We start from the raw sequence: 10214 nt of genomic DNA, 5'->3' as shown, positions 1-10214 counted from the left end.
TTTTTATCTTTATATAGACCAGGGCCGAGCATATGGGCTAGTTATTACACTGACAGCCTACAGACATGAAAATACTAACATTTATTAGCCTACATGTTGAAAGTGAAGACGCTGTACTTATAAGAGGATATACTATTAAGAGGATAAATATGAAAATTAAAAAAATATATTAACAAAATAGTAAGGCTATACATTATACATATATAATACAACATTATGATAGGCTATGTTGGTAGCCTAGATAATAAAAGCTTTTGTTTACCTTGCTATGTTTACTAAAATAGTGCGATATTTTTACGTGAATAATATTGACAATAAGATAATGGTAAATGGTATGTTCAAGAAAAAAATATAAATATAGGCTATGTATACATATATTTTTTTTCTTGAACATACTACCATTTTATATATGGCATGTAGACCGGTGCTCTCCCCTCGGTGCCAAACGCCTTTCCAGAATAATGAAGTACCTACCTGTGAACACACGGTGGCAGCATTGCTGCAGCCTAAGACTCTGTCGCTTTAATGCCTAATTTGACATAAAGATCACGTAGCAAGAGGGAAAAAAAACTGCCTCTGCAATGCAGGTCAGTGGGTTAGTAGAGAATCCATACGTCTGTTTCTTCACGCTAGCTCCTCTTGCTGCCTGTATTGGATTGCACCTCCATTATCTTTGGGCAAAAACAGCAGATAGTCCACTGGATTCTTGTTTTAACAGGCGTGGCATACATGTCAGTACCAATAAATGCAGAAACATCCAGGTCTAATGTTAGGGAGCAGTCTAACCATATACTGCAAAGGGCCAAATTTGGTTTTGGGTCTATCAGATTACACTGAAATTATATATTTTTTTCACTCAGCATGTAGTTTGACCAGTTGAAGGACTGAAAATACAGATGATCTTTTTTATTGAGAACAACTGTTTAGTCATATGTCATGTGTACTTTTGCCTTATTGTCAGATTCCCTCATTTCATCCCCTCCCTCTCTTTCCTAACACCTAAACACAGACCCAGGTTTATCCCTGACATTATGCTGAGTTTAGTTAAGATGTTGCTCTACTTGCCTCAGTGTAATTTGGATTTTTCAAAGTAGCTGCAGGGTGAAACTACATTTTTAGATGGTGGTTAAAAAACAGGAGAGAGATGCTGATGGTTGACGGTGGTTAAACCATTCTGACAACATTTATTAGAGTGTTTCCCCATCTCATACCAGATCACATGAGCAATATCTAATTAATTTTAAAGACAAGCTAGCTGGCATTTATTTACTTACTGAATCATTAGCCTGGTTTCTGTGTCTCATAATTGAATTAAAAAGCACTGTAGGCTACACCGGTCTAATAAAGTGGATTCCCCAGTGGGATTTACACAGAATAAAGAGGGTTTGCGCATTCATCATATTAATAGAACATTTTCATATTAATGTTTGAATGTGTGAATAAAATAAATGTGAAATCAATAGGATCCACTGTTTATTGATCCAGTCATTTCAGAAGGGACCTCATTTCACGCCCAGATTTGAGGAGGGGGGGGCTAGAAGCAGAGGCTGCTGGGATACGCACCAAATTCAGTCGACTCAAGAAGTGGATTTTCTGCACACTTCAGATACTGGAAAACCTTTTGCAGGGGGAGGTTGACCTGCAGCTTGTTAGCAAATACCTGAGAGTCAAATCTCTATCATTAGCAAATAAAGTGCATTTTCTATTGACATCATGAAGTAGAAAGATAATTGCCCCGGACCCTCCCTGATGCCAAAACAGATCCGCATCCAAACGTAAAGCAAACATCACAATCCCGACCAAGTCGAGAAAAACAGATCATTCCTTACCTGTAAGGTGAAACCTACCACCCCCCACCCCCCCACCCACACACACACACACACACACACACACACACACGCAGGCTGAGAGAATGACTGGGCATGTAGAGACAGGAGTGAAAACCTGTGAAAACACACAACTGACAGTGTTTGTACGCCTGTATCAGGCTGCAGGAGCTGCTGCTGTCTATTAAAGAGTAGAAATGAAAAGTGATTGTAGTTAACTTTTCATAGAAGTCCATTATTTTGAGATCATGTAGTTTCTTTGGAAGATCATGTAGTTTCTTTGGAGTGCGGTGTTGCGGTCAGTGTCGACCACGCGCTCTGTCATGTTTTATGGGAACGTTAATGCCTTTTGTGGATGTAAGCCTTCAGGGTAAAATGATATGGGGTCAGTCTCACACACACACACACGCACACACACACACACACACACACACACACACACTCAGACAGAAGGACATCCACACACACACACACACAACAATAGAGGATGGCTTGGGGCGCTTTTGTATTGATTTCCTTCTTTTTTTCTCCTGTCATGGGATCGGCGCTGCAACCCCAACAAACTATAGCTCATTATTTCGACTCTCACATGTTACAGTCACAATAGAAAACACTCCACCAGCTCTCTAGTATCTCCAGCTCTATAGTAGCCGAGATTTTCCAAGCCTCCAAAATTTGGGCTAATGCCGTCTGATTGTATTGTCATTATCTCAGTATTCTCATTCAGTCACAACCGAACGGGTTATATATAATACAGGCATTTAATTTCTCTAATGAGATCACAGACCAAAGCCCCTTCTGCTTCAACTCATCTCTGAGTGGACAGTAATTAACTTTACTATTCCCTTTGGATGGAGCTGCACTTCCCTCTGATCCACTTCCCCGCACCTCCACTCTGCCCCGGTGACCAATATAAGCTGATATGTCTGTCCCTTGGGTGGCAGGGCCAGGTGTGTGTGTGTGTGTGTGTGTGTACGTGTATCTGTCAGTCTATCTGTCTGTTTGTATCTGTGTGTGTGTTTCAGTGTCTTGTCTGTGTAGGTGTGTGTGTGTATCAAGGTTTGACCGATGTGGGTTTTTGAATGCCGGCATCAATACCAATATTTTTATTTTAGACTGAAGTCGCTGATAGCTGATATCTTGTGTCAACATTCAGTATCTTTAAATTTGACAATTTTCATGCCAAAAATTACAAGTATTCAGAGTTTTCCCTAGAGTTTTATTCTTGTCAGAGTGGAAAAGCCCTGAAACAGCAGTTAGACCATCATGGGACACTAAAACTCTCCATTGAAACCCAGACTGATGAAATTCTTTTAGTGTTAGCAGCTCTTTAAGGCAGGCTGACCCATCACACCTATTCAACAGTAGGGGAAACTCTGGGATACATTACTGCCTTTAAATGAAGAATTAATTTACAAAAAAACCCCACATAATTGAACAATTAAATGAATGAATTAAATGTGCAAAGAAAATCAAATTTCCTTGAAGGTTTTGGTCAGGGAGGAACCGCCAATATCCAATATTTAATAAAAGGCCAATATTGGCCCGCAAACGAATATATTGGCTTCTTAATAAATGTAGACCATCACTATACTGACATGTTTCTGTCTCTGTAACTGTGTGTGTGTGTGTGTGTGTGTGTGTGTGTGTTTATGTGGCTCCCCCCACCAGCAGCAGCACCATCTCCATCTCTTTTGGCAGCAGTCTTTCATCCAGGATGGAGAGGGGTGAGGTGGGGAGGGAAGGTGGGGGTGGGTAGGGGGGGTGGGCCATGTGGCATCTCCCCCTCTCCCCCCTCTCCCCCCTCCTCCCCTCCTCCTCCTCCTTTGGGGACAGGCGCGCACGTGAAACAGCTGGTGCGCTCCGAAAACCAATTAGAGGCCCCTGGCCCCCCGCCTGGCCGCCTGGAAGGCCGGGCGAGGGGAGAGCGCGGCCGTTAGCACCTACAGGAAAGCATTAACCAGGGGCCAGGCGCTCAGATGGGACACAGCAGGCTCAGGATATGGATTTTGCACTATCCAGATCTAGATCTATAGGTGAAAATTGGAATTTTAGATGCAGGGGAGGCCTATTTGATTTTTTTTTTTTTTTTTTTTACGTTGAAGTCTATGAGATTGATCGACCCAGCCTGTCCTGAGTGTAAATATTCAGGTGTGAGGTACACCGGATGATATTGATTCCTTTTTTACATTATAGGCATCTTAGCCACAATAACTTACAGTGACTGCAACAGTAGAATAAGCTTCAATTCCTACACCAGTGATTCTCAACCTTTTTCATATCAAGGACCCCTAATTTAGTCCACATTATGGCCACAGACCCCCATTTGATGAGATTTTGTCTCTCTGACCCAAATCTGAGAATATCTTTATTGTTAAATATGATTTTGTCCGTAATCCCATGACTCTCTGTATTGTAGGTAGAGAGATAACAGTGAAACTATGATCAAAACAGTCATTCTTCTACATTCTCTAATTGTATTAACTTCTTGTAAATTAAATAATGGTGAAGTTTAACAATTCATCAATTTTATGGGGACTCCTCTGGAACCCCCTCAAGGACCCTTGGTGGTCCCCGGACCCCACGTTGAGAACCAGATGAGGTCCTAGATGACCAACAGTAAGGAGAGCGAGGATGAGAGACAATATTCCTGAGACTGTAGAATTTGGTTTTGCTTGGAAAAGAAATAAAAATAAGAGATAAGGAAGTGTTTCTTTATGTGGGATATGATTCAGTGGGTGGAGCTTCCCTTTGTTCAGGATCTCTTTATACTTAAGGAAGCCCTGTTTTCTATGGAAGTCTATGGGGATTGATCTGACCTGCCTGTCTCTGAACGGAGCTCAGGTGTCGGACGCAGCAGACGTGCGCTATCGATCCCCTTCCTACCAGACCTTGTTCAAACTTTTCAGCAGGGGATCTGAATGAGGAACCTTGAGCACCAACCTCATTAAAAACATATTTCCTGTCATGATCTGGCTCTTGTGTTCTGCCCGCCCACCTAATCCTCTTCCTTTTCTCCCTCTGCCTCAGCAGGTCCATGCAGAGGGGCGGGCCCGATCTCCACGGGAGCGAGGCTCACAGGCACACCTGTTTCTCATCCTGTCATCAGCCCGGCTACTTAAGCCTACTCCTAATTTCCCCCAGTGCCAGTTGATTCCCGCTCATGCTCAAGTCTCCTGCCGCCTCGCTCTCGTGGAGACCTCCCGTCATAGTGTATTCACTGCGTATCTCTTGTTGAAACTGTAGTTCCAGTTTTCTAGAGTTTTTTCCCTCCGGGGCACTCTCAGTTATTTTTTGCCTGCTCGTGGTCTCATTTTTTCCCGCAAGGAGTTTCTCTGTTATTTTTGGAAATAAAACCGTTTTTTGTTCGATTCTGCATCTGGGTCCTGTCTCCTCGTGAACACACCCCTAACAGAATCAACTGGCCAAGATGGACCCAGCAGAATCTGAGAGTTTTAAGCGGGCGCTCTCCAGCCAGGCAGCAGTGGTGAATCAGCACGAGTCTTCCCTGCTTCAGGTGATGGAACACCTGCAGCAGCTCACCGCCAGCGTGTCTCAACTGGGCGGCCAACTGGAGGCCATCAAAGACCAAGTGATTCCACCTTCCGGCTCTTCCCCTCAACTCCAAGCACCTGACCAGGCCGCCAGTCCAGCGCAGCAAACCAGAGAGCCCTACATCCCTATACCGGCCAGGTACTCCGGTGATTTAGGGACATGTGCTCAGTTTCTCCATCAGTGTTCACTAGTGTTTAGCCAACAGCCCAATACATATGCTTCTCAGTCAGCTAAAATCTCATTTGTCATGAGTCTTCTCACAGGACAGGCAGCCGCCTGGTCCTTAGCTATCTCCGGTCAGCAATCAGACCTCCTCACTGACTACAAACTATTCTCAGATGAGATGAAGCGGGTTTTCGACCACCCAGTCAAGGGTAGACAGGCAGTGGGTCAATTGCTGGATCTTCAGCAGGGAAACCAGCCAGTGTCACAGTTTGCTGTAAGTTTCCGCATTCTAGCCGCGGAGAGCAGGTGGGGGGACACAGCTCTTCAGGCTGTTTTTTGTAAAGGGCTCTCCAGTGAAATTAAAGATGAGCTGGCAGTGCGTGAAGAATGCTCCTCACTTAACCAACTCATAGATTTAGCCATCAGACTAGATAACAGACTGAGGGAGAGGAATAGGGAAAGGCTGGAAACCAGGAGAAGACGACCTGCAGCCGGTTCCTCGCCTCCCGTCCAGGACCCCGCACCACCCACTCAAGGCTCCACCCTCCTCGCCCACGAGTCCCGCCAACCCCCAGCGGAGGAACCCATGCAGCTCGGACGGGCGCGCCTGACCCCAGCAGAACGACAGAGACGGATGACAGGGAGACTCTGCCTCTACTGCGGCCAAGAGGGACATTACGTCAGCCGCTGCCCGGAGGCGCCAAAAGGCCAGGCTCACCGGGGAACAGGAGGTTCCTGGTGAGCCGAATCTCGTCAGCCTCCGCTTCACGCCTCCGGGTAGCAGGTACGATTCACGCCACACAACACTCCCTCTCGGTCGAGGTCTTGGTCGACTCGGGGGCAGATGACAATTTCATTGACGTTGGTTTCGTTAAAGCCCATGGCCTACCTGTGTATAAGCTAACCTCACCCAAGGAGATCCACTCCATAGATGGTAAATTGTTGGAAATTGTTACTCACAAGACTGAGCCCCTTAGGCTACTTCTCTCCAGCAATCATCACGAGCATATAGAATTGTTTGTCATCACCTCTCCCCTTAACAACGTCATCTTGGGCATTCCCTGGCTCAAGCTGCATAACCCCCACATTGACTGGGTCACGGGCACCATCCGCAAGTGGAGCCTGCACTGCCATGCTCACTGCCTGCAATCTGCAGTCCCGGCCCGGATCTCCAGCTCCTGCCAGCAACCCGAGGTAATTGACCTGACTAATGTTCCCTCCGAGTATCATGACTTAAAGGAGGTGTTCAGTAAGACTTCTGCCAGCACCCTTCCCCCGCATAGACCTTACGACTGCGCAATCGAGTTGCTCCCCGGGTCACCCCTCCCTACCAAACGGTTGTATAACCTCTCCAAGCCTGAAAGGGAAGCTATGGAGAGTTATATCACTGACTCGGTAGCGGCGGGGCTGATCCGGCCCTCTTCCTCACCTGTAGGGGCGGGTTTTTTCTTCGTTGAGAAAAAGGACAAAACGCTCCGCCCCTGTATTGATTACACAGGACTTAACGACATCACAGTCAAGAACAAGTACCCTCTTCCACTCATAGACTCTGCGTTCAGCCCCCTACACGACGCCTGCGTTTTCTCAAAATTAGATTTGAGAAACGCCTACCATCTCGTCAGGATCCGTGAGGGGGATGAATGGAAGACTGCGTTTAACACGCACCTGGGACACTTTGAGTATCGGGTGATGCCTTTTGGACTGACTAATGCTCCTGCAGTTTTTCAATGTTTGGTAAATGATGTGTTACGAGACTTACTAAACAAGGTTGTCTTCGTTTACCTCGATGACATTTTGATTTTCTCCCGGTCCCAAGAGGAACATGTTAGTCACGTCCGGGATGTCTTACAAAGACTCCTAGAAAACAAGCTCTATGTCAAGGCTGAGAAATGTGAGTTTCATGTGTCTTCTGTCAGTTTCTTAGGATACGTGGTGGAGAAGGGGCAGCTGCGGGCCGACCCCTCAAAGGTGGAGGCAGTCCGGGAGTGGCCTGTTCCCACCACTCGCAAGCAACTACAACGCTTCCTAGGGTTTGCTAATTTTTACAGACGGTTCATAAGAAACTATAGCCGGATAGCGGCCCCTCTCTCTTTCCTCACCTCGAGTAAAGTAAACTTTGCCTGGTCACCTACTGCTGATGCTGCTTTTGGCACACTGAAAGACATGTTTATCAATGCGCCTGTCCTTACTCACCCAGATCCTGAGCAGCAGTTTGTGGTCGAGGTTGATGCCTCGGATTCAGGGGTCGGGGCCGTCCTCTCCCAGCGCCAGCCTGCTGACGGCAAGCTCCACCCCTGCGCTTTCTTCTCTCGTCGCCTCAGTCCTGCGGAGCGCAACTACGACGTGGGAAACCGAGAGCTATTGGCAGTGGTTCTGGCTCTTCAGGAGTGGCGGCACTGGTTGGAGGGGTCGGCGCAGCCATTCATCGTGTGGACAGACCACAAGAACCTGTCATACCTGCGCACGGCGCGGCGCCTCAACTCCCGTCAGGCCCGTTGGGCTCTCTTCCTGGGCCGGTTCTCCTACACCCTCACCTATCGCCCCAGTTCGAGGAACGTCAAGCCAGATGCACTCTCCCGACAGTTTTCCGAGGAAGAGAGAGAGCCCAGCAGTGAGACCATCCTTCCTCCCGCCTGTGTGGTGGGGGGGCTCCGGTGGCGGGTCGAGAAGGAGGTCCAGGAAGCCCTCCAGGGACAAACTGTGCCGGACGGGTGCCCTCCCGGACGGCTTTTCGTTCCCATGGTCACGAGATCTTCAGTGCTCTCTTGGGGACACGCCTCCCGGATAGCTTGCCACCCGGGAGTCCATCGCACCCTCACATTGGTTCAGCAGCGTTTTTGGTGGCCGTCCATGGCTGCTGATGTTCGAGCCTTCATTGCCGCCTGCACGGTGTGTGCTCGCAACAAGGCCTCACACCGTCCCCCGGCGGGTCTCCTCCAGCCCCTACCCATTCCTCCACGCCCTTGGTCTCACATAGCAGTGGATTTTGTTACGGGCCTACCTCCCTCAGAAGGAAACGACACCATTTTGACTATTGTGGATCGGTTCTCCAAGGCGGTTCATTTTGTTCCCCTTCCCAAGCTCCCCTCCGCCTTGGAGACCGCTAATCTGCTAGTTCAGCATGTGTTCAGGCTCCATGGTATCCCCCAGGACATCGTATCGGACCGAGGTCCACAATTCACCTCCCAGGTATGGAAGGCTTTCTGTCGGGCTCTGGGGGCCGCCACCAGTCTCACCTCCGGCTACCATCCCCAATCTAACGGGCAAACGGAACGGGCCAATCAGGACCTGGAGACTGCTCTCCGCTGCGTCGCCTCCCGGCTCCCCTCCTCCTGGGCGACACACCTTCCCTGGGTGGAGTATGCGCACAACTCCTTGATCAGCTCGGCCACGGGTATGTCCCCGTTCATGATCAACACGGGGTTCCAACCCCCTCTATTCCCCAGCCAGGAGTCCGATGCGGCGGTGCCCTCGGTTCGGGCCCAGTTCCGCCGGGTCAGACAGGTGTGGCGTGAGACCAGGGCAGCGTTGGGTAGGACCGCTGAACGGAATCGGCGGTTGGCGGACCGCCACCGGATCCCTGCTCCCAACTACAAGGTGGGTCAAGAGGTATGGCTGTCATCACGAGATCTTCCCCTCCAGACCGAGTCCAGGAAAATGGCCCCCAGGTACGTCGGTCCCTACACGGTGGAGAAAGTGATCAACCCTAGTGCCGTCCGGCTCCGCCTCCCTGCCTCACTGAACGTCCACCCGGTGTTCCACGTCTCCCTCCTGAAACCTGTCTCGGTCAGCCCTCTCCAACCACCAGTGCCACCGCCTCCTCCCCCCCGTCTCATCGAGGGTCACCCAGCATACACTGTCACCCGCATTCTGGACGTCCGCAGGCGGGGCCGAGGATATCAGTACCTGGTGGATTGGGAGGGGTACGGTCCCGAGGAGCGCTCCTGGATCTCGCGCTCCCTCATCCTCGACCCACAACTGCTGCGAGAGTTCTACACTAGGTACCCGGGTAAGCCAGGTAGGACGCCTGGAGGCGTCCATTAGGGGGGGGGTACTGTCATGATCTGGCTCTTGTGTTCTGCCCGCCCACCTAATCCTCTTCCTTTTCTCCCTCTGCCTCAGCAGGTCCATGCAGAGGGGCGGGCCCGATCTCCACGGGAGCGAGGCTCACAGGCACACCTGTTTCTCATCCTGTCATCAGCCCGGCTACTTAAGCCTACTCCTAATTTCCCCCAGTGCCAGTTGATTCCCGCTCATGCTCAAGTCTCCTGCCGCCTCGCTCTCGTGGAGACCTCCCGTCATAGTGTATTCACTGCGTATCTCTTGTTGAAACTGTAGTTCCAGTTTTCTAGAGTTTTTTCCCTCCGGGGCACTCTCAGTTATTTTTTGCCTGCTCGTGGTCTCATTTTTTCCCGCAAGGAGTTTCTCTGTTATTTTTGGAAATAAAACCGTTTTTTGTTCGATTCTGCATCTGGGTCCTGTCTCCTCGTGAACACACCCCTAACATTTCTTGTCTTCCCTCTGGGGACCGGAGTAGAAGTAGGTTCACAATTGATTTTGGGGCCCCCGATTAGTGTTTTCAGAAGCTGCATATATAGGATCAGTCCCACTGTGATCACAAAAATCCTAAATTACTCCAGGATTTTGTAGTTAGGATAATCATGTTCT

This window comes from Centroberyx gerrardi, chromosome 23 (genome assembly GCF_048128805.1).
Source record: "Centroberyx gerrardi isolate f3 chromosome 23, fCenGer3.hap1.cur.20231027, whole genome shotgun sequence".
Lineage (NCBI taxonomy): Eukaryota > Metazoa > Chordata > Actinopteri > Beryciformes > Berycidae > Centroberyx > Centroberyx gerrardi.
This window is presented reverse-complemented; position numbering follows the sequence as displayed.